The 12500-nt window shown below is 29.8% G+C and overlaps 1 protein-coding gene and 1 long non-coding RNA gene across 4 annotated transcripts in view; both read left to right on the plus strand.

Annotated features, from left to right (window-relative positions):
• Nucleotides 1–12500, plus strand: part of LOC124954668 (fasciclin-3) — a 307391-nt gene that overhangs the window by 160137 nt on the left and 134754 nt on the right. The gene's annotated exons all lie outside the window — the stretch shown is intronic.
• The window catches only part of LOC124954673, a 44231-nt gene continuing 32566 nt past the window's right edge, over nt 836–12500 (plus strand). Inside the window, exons 1-2 of the long non-coding RNA XR_007102611.1 lie at nt 836–1414; nt 9970–10046. This is a non-coding gene — a long non-coding RNA (uncharacterized LOC124954673). The remainder of the gene's footprint in view (nt 1415–9969; nt 10047–12500) is intronic.

The following is a 12500-nucleotide window of genomic DNA, read 5'->3' on the forward strand; positions in this document are numbered from 1 at the left end:
GTGAAATTTTATGCTGCCCGACGGCTGAGCGACGAATCGATGAGCCCACCCTCGCGTCCTTCTACCCCTCTTTTATCCTACTCTTCTCTTTCGACCCTCTTTCTCTCTCTCTCTCTCTCTCTCCCTCTCTCTCTCTCTCTCTCTCTCTCTATCTCTCTCTCTTTATCTATCTCTCATTTTCTCTCTATAGTATGTACTTTGATCGGTAAAATGCTTTCGATAAACGACACAGGTGTACGGTTTCAAGCGACTAAAAAGCAACGCGAGCGGTCGGCATACAATGATAGTTATCTCGTTCGAACGTTTCGAACGCATTTTTAAAATTCTTTCTCGTACAATCGCGAGAATGACGATACCTCGTATTATGCGAACAATGTATATGTATGTGCCCATGTATATATATTTTATGTATATATATATATATATATATATATATATATATGTGCGTGTGTGTGTGTGTATACTATGCGTATATATTGTATGTATCATATGCTTTGCGCTTTACAACGTTCTCTTTTTCAAATCACATCGATAGACGTTATGCATTTTTCCTCTCAACCCGATACTTTATTTTTTGCTGTAATCGTGCGAACATAAAAATGCAACGGCAAAAGTTTTTCTTTGATTTACGATCCCGTCCTGACCATACGAATCGTTTGTCTTCCTTTTATATTTTCTATCGTTCTTTGAAGATACACACACACACATATATCTATATATATATATATATATATATATATATATATATATATATATATATATAGTTATAAATATGATTTTCTTTCTCCTTACTTTCGAAATATTGTTGATTTTTATCGATTTTGTAATAAAAATATATATCCAAAGAATACGTCAATATAGTTACGTCAACGTTAAACGGATTTTCTTTCTTTCTTTCTTTCTTTCTTTATTTATTTATTTATTTATTTACTTACTCAAGAAAACTTTTAGAAATATTTATTATAACGTTAATAATGAAAGAAAATATTCAGTGTTGTTATTGATATCATTTGATCGAATAATTTAATTGTAATTTTTGTTTATCTTGCTGTTGTTATTTGTTGGTTTTCCTTTAAAATGCAAAAGCGACAATTTAAAGAATTTTAAAGAATTTAAAAATCATTACAAATTCGTGCCCAGGATCATCTGGGATAATTCACATTTATTATTCATTTTAGAACGAGGTAAAAGCAAATTTTCCTTTTTACCATTTTTGTCGTGCTTCACTTTCAAGCATATCCTATCTTCCGAGCTTCCGAATCTTATTCTCTCAGGATTGCTAGGATCTTAACTCGCCAATCTGGTCCAGAGCTCGTCCACAAGTTTCCTACCAGTCGAACAGCTCTCTCGGGACAGATCGTTGCCACCTCATTCAACAACCAATGCCCAAAGATGTTCCGTATTTACATACGACGTACGTCCGATCAATAATGTTTCCTTCTTTATTTTTATCCGTAGTTTTTATAGGTTTTTTTCTAGTTTTTTCCTTTTTCTTTTTTTTTTGTTTCTTTTTTTGAATTTTAATTAAAAGAAATCTCGATAAAAGAAAGAGTCTCTCACTTCACGAAATTCGTATTTTTATCAATTTTTATATTTGTCAGATTTGAAGTATAAAATTACTCAGGAGTTTTATTCGATATTTTTCTTTTTATATCGTCACTTCTTTTTTTAATAGAAATTTTTTTTCATTGATTACTCTACTATCGTCCTTATATAGGATTTTATTCTTCTTTCGATTTTTCTTCGATTATTCTAATCTATATTAATATCTCTTAAAATTTTCAATATAAATTTCGTATGATTTTCTTTTGAATTTGTTTTTCTCCCGATATTTCTTATCTATATAAATTTAATAATTATTGAATTTTCAAATTTTCTTCGATTTTGTCAAAATGATATTGCATTGTAATGACCGATAACGATTAAATATCGATAGCGGAGAAATAAGTTGACAAAAAGATATTATTGACAAGAAGAATTCCTTTGATGAGATAATTCTCTAATATGAGTTCGTGTCACGTGCGACGAAACGTAAATTTTAGTCAATCTTTATCGTCACCGATAACAGCTTTGTGACACGTGCTGAACGCATTTAAGGGATTATGACGTTCCTCTCAAAGGACTTACCTCGTCAAATAGCTACTTATCGAGTATCTATGTGAGTACTTCAGTTCAAGGACGTATATCAATTCGATAGGAATTCTAATATTCTAATATATATATATATATATTACGATAAGTGTTTAGAATTTCTTCAATAGATTGTCGATCGAAAGAATTTCGAAATGAATAAATGCTAGGTAGAATTCATTAATTAAAAAAATTTCTTTGAAGAATAGAACATTCCTTTTGATTGACACATTCATTTTCTGAATTTTATATATATATATATATATATATATATATATATATATATATATAATTGTGGATTTAAAAAAGATGTCATTTAAAAAATAAAAACTATCCCTTGCAATCCTTGCAAACTGAGTCTCAGAGTAGACGTGCAATTAATGTACTTCAATGTAAACAAAAAGAAAGAAAAAGCAAAAGAAAAGCAGAAAGAAAAAGTCCAATAAGATAAATGTAGAAGGCAAAAGAGAAAGATGATATTTCGATCATGATAATTATAAAAAATATGACGATCTTCCGCAACTTGAATAAAACTTTGAAAGGAAAGTTGACAAGGAAAGTGCCTTTTCATTTGATAGAAGACATTTTACGAGAGAGGAAAAAGAAAAGGAAATAGATCTTATTTAACTTCAACAAAGTGTTGAGATACACATAGCATACCCTTTAGTAGAATTTACTAAACATCGAACAAAAGCTCTTTTTCACTGAAACCAGATGTTTGTCCCATCAGATTTCGTTAAAATGCATTTCCTACATAAATAACATAAAGAAATGTGGTTAAGAGTCCATGGTCAATACTTATTTATGATTAGTTATCTCCATGGATGTTTAGTTTCCCGGAATATCTTCGAACGAGCAACCAATTCACTTAAGTGGTAATCTTCTAAACCAAACAATTTATGACTCTTGTCTTATCCACCCTTGAAATATCTATTTTTTATTCTAGAATTTATTTCCACAGCTATGACTCGTATTCGTATCATTTTCTTTTGAAAAACACGTAAAATTATCGTTTCTCTATTCTCTTATATTCAATAAAAAAAATAATTTGTTTATTAATTATTTATTAATTTATATAATTTTATAAATTATTCGCAATTTATTTAGATTCTTTTTATCAAAATTAAAAGAAATTTAGTTCACAAGAATTTGTTTATAATAAATTGTTTATAAACAAATTATTAATTAATTATTAACAAAACGTTAAAAAAAAAAAGATCGAGGAAATTTTGCCTTTTGTAAAATGATATTTTATTCAAGTCTGTACGATTTTTAGTTTCGGAGTTATTTCCATATAAATGTAAGATATAATAACGAATGAAATATTAATTTGTTTATTAATTGTTTATTAATTTATATATTTTTATAGATCTGTTATAATCTGAACTTTGTTTTTGATAAAATAAAATGAATTTAATTTATAATAATTTGTTTATAAAAAATTGTTCATAACAAATTGTTAATTAATTATTAACGATATATTAAAAAATTAAAGATTATTTTACTCTGTAAAATGGCGTTTTATTCATATCTCTAGGATTTTTAATTTCCGAAATATTCCTATCTAAATGAAAAACGTAAACTATATTAATAATGTATAGACAAAAATTATATTATTAAATAAAATAATAATTTGTTTATTAATTATTAATAAATTTTTCATAATTTTATAAAATCTGTTTAAAATTTGAATTTTATTTCTTGCCCAAAATAATTAGGATTTAGTTTCATAAGGATTTGTTTATAAATTAAAGAAAATTAGTTTATAATAAATTGTTTATAAACAAATTATTAATTAATTATTAACAAAACGTTAAAAAAAAAAGATCGAGGAAATTTTGCCTTTTGTAAAATGATATTTTATTCAAGTCTGTACGATTTTTAGTTTTGGAGTTATTTCCATATAAATGTAAGATATAATAACGAATGAAATATTAATTTGTTTATTAATTGTTTATTAATTTATATATTTTTATAAATCCGTTATAATCTGAACTTTGTTTTTGATAAAATAAAATGAATTTAATTTTTAACAATTTGTTTATAAAAAATTGTTCATAACAAATTGTTAATTAATTATTAACAATACGTTGAAAAAAGAAAAGAAAAGAAAGAAAATTTTATAAAATGGCGTTTTATTCAAGTCTCTATGATTTTTAGTTCCTGAGATATTCCACATAAAAAAGGAGACATTTACGTTGCCCCATTGACCTATATAATTTCATTCAATTGGCACGATGATACAATGACCTATATAAATTCCAGGAATTTACGCACCTCAGCTGTTCAAGTTACTACTACTATACTATTACTACGATCAGGTGTTCTGTACGAATTATGAATGAAAATCTTTAAAAGTCGATATCTCCTGAACGGAAAATCATAGAGACTTGAAACAACTATCGTTTTCAAGTATAATTTTTGTTCTATTTATTTAAATATTGCAACGATAATGTTATAATAAAATCGATTTTGTTAATAACTTTTAAAAATGAAAATTGTTTTCTTTTCACTCGTAATAAGTGCATGAGTATATAATGGGAATCATAAAAATTTTTTATTATATAATAATATAAGTTTTCTTTTATCAACTTCTTAATTTAATTTTTTAAAACAAGCGATAAAAAAAGAAATCCATATACAAAATTGAAAGATGAAGAAAAATTCGAATGAGTTTTCTTTCGTAATAAACGTGAAATATCCCATAAACTAAAATATTTTCAACGTGAACAGGCTTAATACTTTTTTTTTATAGAGATTGTCAAACTACATCGACCAATGCTATAAAAAACATGTGATTCCATTTTAAAAGACTTAGACTCAACTTCATGAGTCGTTTACGCGTTCACTTAGACAAAAAATTATTACTATCATATTATGACCCTTTTACGTATCTTACGACTTTTTTAAACAAAGTTTTGCCATACCTTAAAAAAAAAAACGATCATATATATATATATATATGTGTGTGTATGTGTGTAGTTAAAAAGTATGGTAAGAACAATAAATATATTATCGATAATCGAGTTTCGAATCGAATAAAGAAAATAACAGTCTGCAAAACATAAAGATCCTACAGTTTGTCCCCCTTCTTTCATGTTTCCTGACGAAGAGTTTGCTTATCGGCGTTTCTGTTTATTGGAAGAACCCAGAAGAGAGACTCAGAAAAGCAAATATGATTGCAAAGAAACTAAAGTTGTAATGGTAGTAGTAATACTAACAGTAGTAGTAGTAATGGCGCATCGAAGAAGAGTAGTAGCAACGGTAGAAATGGTAGAAAAAGGAGGATAGAAAGGGAAGAAGTCTTGGGGATAAAGAAAAGCCGTCGTAGGAAAAGGGCGAGGGAACTTCGTTATCGGAAAATTTGGTCTTGACGAAAGTCGTTAACTTTGGCGGAAAGTCGGTTATTCTCGAGACGAATTCGCGTTCATTTCGACGCCGGAGCCGCTTGATTCGAAGTGGAAGCCTTCGTTGAAACGATCTCTCCTTGCGTAACGATTCCTTTCTCTCTCTTTCTCTCTCTTTCTCTCTCTCTCTCTCTCTTACTCTCTTTTCTTCTTTCTTTCTATATCTTTTCTTTTTCTTTCACAAAATTTCGCCTCGTTATTCGTTCGAACCCCTTAAGTAACAACGTTACAAAGTTTCTCACCTTACAAACGAGTATATATCGTATTAAAGAGAATTAAACAAATGTACTTTCCTTTTCCCTCCTTTTTCCTTCTTTTCCTTTTCTTTTTTTCTTTTTCTTTTTCTTTTTTCTTCGCTCTGTTTATAATTTTTAATTTTTAATCTTTAATCCTACGATCGAGAGATTTATTAAATTTGAACGTTTTAAAGATGGCATATACGTACGTATTTATCTATTGAACATGAACGATTGTAAATACACTCGACGTTCATCTTTTCTTTAGATATTTAGATGTATTGGTATATACAAAACACGTATATATATATATATATATATATATATTTTCTCGACTGTGTACTTCAATTTATCGTTTATAAAGTTTATCGTAGAAACTCGGACTCTCCTCCGATTAGTTTTGAGTATGAGAGGAAATTCGAAAGAAAAAGAGTGAGTGAGAGAGAGAGAGAAAGAGAGAGAGAGAGAGAGAGAGAGAAAGAGAGAGAGAGAGAGAGAGAGAATTCTTCCTTTATAATTCGAAATACCGGATAGAATCGAGTCTCTGCGCGTTCATAGACTTCTAAGATATATTTCCTGCAAAAGACCGGAAATTAGGGAGGAAATGAACCGCTCTAAATAGACTAGACTACCGGGGAGTATATCTGAGAATACACAGAACTTGGGTTTGCTTTTCCTTCGTGTTAAAATATACTTATGATTTCTATGTATTTGATAATATATATATATATATATATATATATCCATATGTAAAATACAATATAATACTATGTAAATATAATATAAATATTTACTCTCGTTCGTAATAATTCAATTGAAGAATAATCAGGGATATTAAACGATAAATTCATTATGCGGCTGAATCTCTTGCTACCTCGAATTCTCTGGGTTTATTAAAATGAAAGCATGCAGGATATATTCGTTTAAAATGAAAAAATAAAGGACAAAAAAAAATTCAAAAGAGAAAGAGAAAGAGAGAGAGAGAGAGAGAGAGAGAGAGAGGGAGAGAGAGACGAAAAAAAAAGAAAGGAAGAAAGAAAGAGAAAAAACAGAACGAAAAAATATACAGAGAGGAAACCAAGCGCAATTCGAAATTACGTTCACGGATAAAAATGAAAGAGAGAGAGAGAGAGATAGAGAAAGAGAGGGAGAAAGATAGAAAGAGAGAAACTGTGTAAGAAAGAGAAAAAGAGAGAGAGAGAAAGAGAAAATATAGGTTGGAAGCGAAACGTGCGGAGAAATGAATAACGTTGCGCCAAAAATTTTATCGCTTCGCAATATGTGAACTTTCTTTTCCCAAAGGGGGCAGAAAGAGTGAAAGAGTCGAGATGAAAAAGCTTTCAAGGATACGAGGCGATTTTTCTACCTAACCGGGCCGCGCGAGGCGTATAGGGAGAGAAGGGTAATGCGAATTTATTGGATTATTTTATCGGTACGTCGAGCTCTCGAGCGCATTATTGAACCGCTACGTTCAACGCGTTACTTTCATATGAGAGCTATGAGTTCAAAAAGAAGAGAGAAAAAAAGGGACAGATAGATAGATAGATAGATAGATAGATAGATAGATAGATAGATAGATAGATAAAGAGAGAGAGAGAGAGAGAGAGTGTGTGTGAGAAGGTGAAGTACAAGTGTAAGAGTGTCTTTCGAGCCTTATGAAGGTACAGAAGAAGAAACTAAACCTTCTTTTCTTGACTCGTTAAAGAAACCACTAGAAAGTTACACGATATTTGAGCACCGTTTGAAAGTTCTTTCTTTCTCCCTTTTTTTCTTTTTTTTTCTTTTTTTTATTTGTATTTTGTCTCCAAAGGGAGAGAGAAAGAGAGAGAGATAGAGATAGAGAGAGAAAGAGGAAGGATAATGAAAGAGAATAACGTTTTTAAATTTGATATTTATTTTCTGTCTCCCTCCCTCCCTCCCTCTCTCTCTCTCTCTCTCTCTCTCTCTCTCTCTCTCTCTCTCTCTCGTTGAATTGAATTGAATTTTTCTTCAACTTTTCTATATATTTAACAATAGTCTCCGAACATTATTCAAGAAAATATTTAATACACGAACGTGGATAACAAGCCGGCGGTGTAGTCGAAGAGAATATGGCTGTAAAGTGGAAACTTTCTAAAGAGATATATTGCACTTCTTGGTGAAGGTAATTGAAGGCAGTCGGCAAACTTTTGACGGATAAAGGTCGGATAATGTTCGCCAAGGTAATCGTCCGCGTACTTCTCGTTACTATTATTCTGTAGAAATCAAAGGAACGAATACGAATAATGATCGTTAAAAATGGTTTGTTAAATTTTGAAAAATATAAAATAATATCTGCATACGTGTTTCCAATTGAAAATTTCAATGACATTAGAAAAAGAAAAAAAGAGAAAGAAAAAGGAAAAAAAAAAGAAAAAGGATATTATTTAGTTGTAATCAAAAAAAAAAAAATGAAAAAAAAAAAGAAAAAATAATGATAAATATTAAGGAGATCTTTGTTATTATATAAGTTAATATACATATATATTATTTAAATTGATCAAACATCGAGTATAATGATGTTATTGATAAATATAATACGATGTTATTATTATTGTTATTATTATTGTTGTCGTTGTTGTTGTTTTTGTTGTTGTTGTTGTTGTTGTTGTTATACATGGTCTTACATAAAACCAATGTTTGTATTCATCGACAAGCCATTAACAAGTTTATCACGTTCAACTCTTATAATTATATAAAATGCACTATAATTACGTAGCGTCGGCTCCTATTAAATATCCAATCAGGTAAAAGTAAAATTTTATCTGGTAGTCGTATTTAATAATATCGCTTCGTGGCCAAACAATGTGATATAATCAAAAAGCAGTTGGATAGTAACGAGGGAAAAAGAGATAGACAGGTAAAGAGAGAAAAAGAAAGAGAGAGAGAGAGAGAGAGAGAGAGAGAGAGAGAGAGAAAATTAAGATACTAACGTAGGAAAAAAGGGAAAAGTACAAAACCTTTGTTGTTCTCTCACTTTTCTGGCCATATATATATATATATATATATATATATATATATATCGATCAGAACCTTGATAAAGCTCGTATAAGCCTAAGGGTCGAACTCGAAGCACGCAAATAGCACAACCTGGCAGAATAATAAATGAGTTTGGCCAATGGAAGAAAGCAGAAAGGAGAGAGAGAGAGAGAGTGAGGGGGGGGGGGGTAGGAGAGGAGAGAGGGAGAGAGAATGGGGGAAAGAAAAAGGATAGTGAAGGATCACGGGAAAGGAGAAAGAAGGACTCTTCGCAAAGAGAAAGACCATGATGGAGAAGTGACGAGAAGAAAGAGAGAAAGAGAGAAAGAGAGAAGAAAATGGATGAGAAGGAAAGCATACGATTGATGGAAGACGTTACGTAAAAATATCTCTCTCTCTCTCTCTCTCTCTCTCTCTCTCTCTCCTTCTCTCCTCTCTTACCACCAAACACTCAAGCTACCCTATCCAACCCCATCTTTCTATGACGATTCTTACGGATGTTAATTTCCTTGTTGAAAGTCGACATACTTTGTTGATGAATCGTTTTAAAACTTCATTGATTCAATCTATATATATGTATATAAATATATAATATATATTGACCTATTACGATATATACCACCATCATGATTTCTTCAAATCCATTTCACACATACAAAATCTAGATGAGTAGTAAATTGTTTTGTGATAAATTTATATTTGTAATTTTGTACGTTATGTAGTTAAAAAATATTTTGAATCGCATAAATTTTGTTTTCGAAGTGTTTTAAAGATATGTAAAATAAATTGAGTATTGTTTTTTTATCAATTTGAAGCATATTAAATTATGTTGAATGTACTTGGGCACCTTCAAATTTTATAATGAATCTGATTGTTAATTTTGAAAGTGGCCTAACTCCATTCTTGATAAGAAAACGCATATTATTCACTTAATAATAGCCATTATTTTAATAAGAACTATAAATTTAATACCCTTAGATACACTTAAGTAGTATGACTCATTAGTATCCTATACGTATATTTTTAAATTCATTGAAGCACAAACCCTTAAATATCTCGATTTGAAGATAAATGGACTTAGGCCACTTTCAAAATAAACGGCTTATATATATATATATATTTCTAAAGTCGTTAGAATAGATTCTAATCGAGGTTTAATAATTTTCCTTTTTTTCATTTTTCTTCCCTTTATGTTTTAGGTAAGACCATAAGAATAATACCGACTGATATTATTGACGAAGAAAGAGAGAGACATCTTCGATTATTATGGAACTAGGTAATTATATAGTATATATGTAATTTTTCATTGCAATTGATCGAAATTATTGAAGATACCATAGAAATTTCTATTTCTATGGAATTGAAATCGTTCAGGATAGGTGTACAAAGATCATTTGCCTTTCAAAGCTCCTTGGATTTTGCAGTCTTACGTAATTGGCTCTAACCATGGATAACCAAGACGGTTAATGAGATCGTTAATCCGAAGTCGTTCATAGCTTACTCTACTTAATACGTCCTTAAGATTTAACGAGTATTTAAGGATATCGAAGTCGTCTAAGTCGACATTCAGTCTCGTTAATGATCATAAGATTATTTTTAAAGATGACAAAAGAAAATTGAAATAGATATTAATAATAATATTAATAATAATAATAATAATAATAATAATAATAATAATAATTTTTCATACAAGAAAAAAATATTTCCTTATAATTAATAATATTAATAAGTAATTATTCATTGTTGAAATTTTTCTGATAACTCCATTGATTTCAATGATATTATTTCTTGAATTCATTACAAAAAAAAAAAAAAAAAAAAAAAAAAAAAGAAGAAGATTGTTATAATTAAATAATAGGATAACGTGTGTTTTATATGTATACATACGTATTTATATGTACGTATATATTATATATATTTATGTATTCGTAAGAAATATAAGGTGTTTTAGATTTACCGGTTCGGTAACTTTGCGAGTTCACTAAAGCGAGCTCGTATCATCGATTCGGTCACAAGATTAAATTGAATCTGTTGGAAAGCTTCGACGATCAAGTAGGAAGTAGGATAGTAGGTAGTATCTACCGTTCTCTAGGAACGACGTCGTGTGGTCGTGGAAGTTGAAGCTTCGACGCTTCGCCATTTGCTACTACTGTACCAAGTTACCACATAGTTGGTCATTACTGCTAAAAGCAAATCCAAGACAAAGGTCGAAGTCGGGATATCTCTCTTGGCTTGTTTTGTCCTTGACGTATGCATCCTCGTGGTAGTATCTCTTTCTCTCTCTCTCTCTCTTTCTCTCTTTGTCTCTGTCTCTCTCTCTCTCTTTCCATCTCTACCTTCCTATTTCTCTGTGAATTATCTGTTTATTTGATTAACTAAATTCATTGTTACTATTTCGAATATATCCAACGAAATATATATATATATATATATATATATATTTTATTAATTAACAGAGATATTATTAAATGAGATTAATATTTCATTGAGAATTTATTATTAATTTTATACGTGTAGTATGGATTTTTTTTAATACGTACGTACATAGGTGACCTTTCTTTATTCTTTTCTTTTCTTTTCTCGTTAAATCAAGGTGAGTGTGCTACTCGAATAAACAGACAAGTTCCAACTTGTTGTTTATTTTCCTTGAGTATTGGATCCGTCGCGACTCGCAAGTGTTTATGTCTGATTTCTTAATGATATTCAGTCTGTTGTTTCTGGAATTTCTCAAGGTCGATTATAACAGAGAAAACGTAGAAAGTCTCCGTGAATATTTCAGTCAGTTCTTTGCCTTCGTAAGAGATAGATATTACGACATTAAAATGTATTAAAAAATTTTTTATGATAAATTATCTAATCAATTGATACGTGCTATATTTCATAAATTTTATTCGATTATTCTTTATTATATTTTAATAATCATCGAATTTATTTCACTTTTAAAAATCAAGCATACTCGAAAGAATGAGAAAACTTGACAGGAAATCATACGAAGGAATATCAAAAGGTGACGACTTTAATATGGCTTATCAGCTTTTAGATAATTTCGATTTCTTTTATCTCCTCTGCGTGACTAATGATTACAACAAATGTTTTATAATTAACAACCAGACACACGAGCTATCGTTTATTATTATATCGATCTTTTTCTTTTTTTTTTTTTTTTTTCTTTTTCTATTAATTTAACAAGCGAACCAAAAATTATATTTCACACTTGAAATAATTAAAGTATATATATATATAAATAGCACAGTCGTGGAATAGCATCATCATTATTATCATGATCGTCGTCGTTGTCGTCGTCATTTTTATTCGAAGATCAAAGATATGCCTTTAAAAATTTAACACTTTTAAAAGTGATGTGCGTCACTTTGAAAAAAAAAAAAAAAAAAAAAAAAAAAGAAAAAAAAGAACAAAAAAAGGAAGAAGAGGAAGAAAGAAAAATGAAATATGCTGCAAATTTTTCAAATGGCCCTAACATTTACTAGAAAATAATAGCTTCAATTTTTTCTTTTCTTCTCGCCTTCTTTTCCCTCCTACACAACAGCTCTCTCTCTCTCTCTCTCTCTCTCTCTCTCTCTCTCTCTCTCTCTCTCTCTCTCTCTCTCTCTCTCTCTTTTATGTGCGTGTATATATACGCTTGGGAATGCAATGCAGAGGAACGGATAATGGATGTTTACGCACGGCATCACGCACGATCCTTGCTCTTCGTAACCGAGGATCTCTCGAG

Source organism: Vespa velutina, chromosome 16 (genome assembly GCF_912470025.1).
Source record: "Vespa velutina chromosome 16, iVesVel2.1, whole genome shotgun sequence".
NCBI lineage: Eukaryota > Metazoa > Arthropoda > Insecta > Hymenoptera > Vespidae > Vespa > Vespa velutina.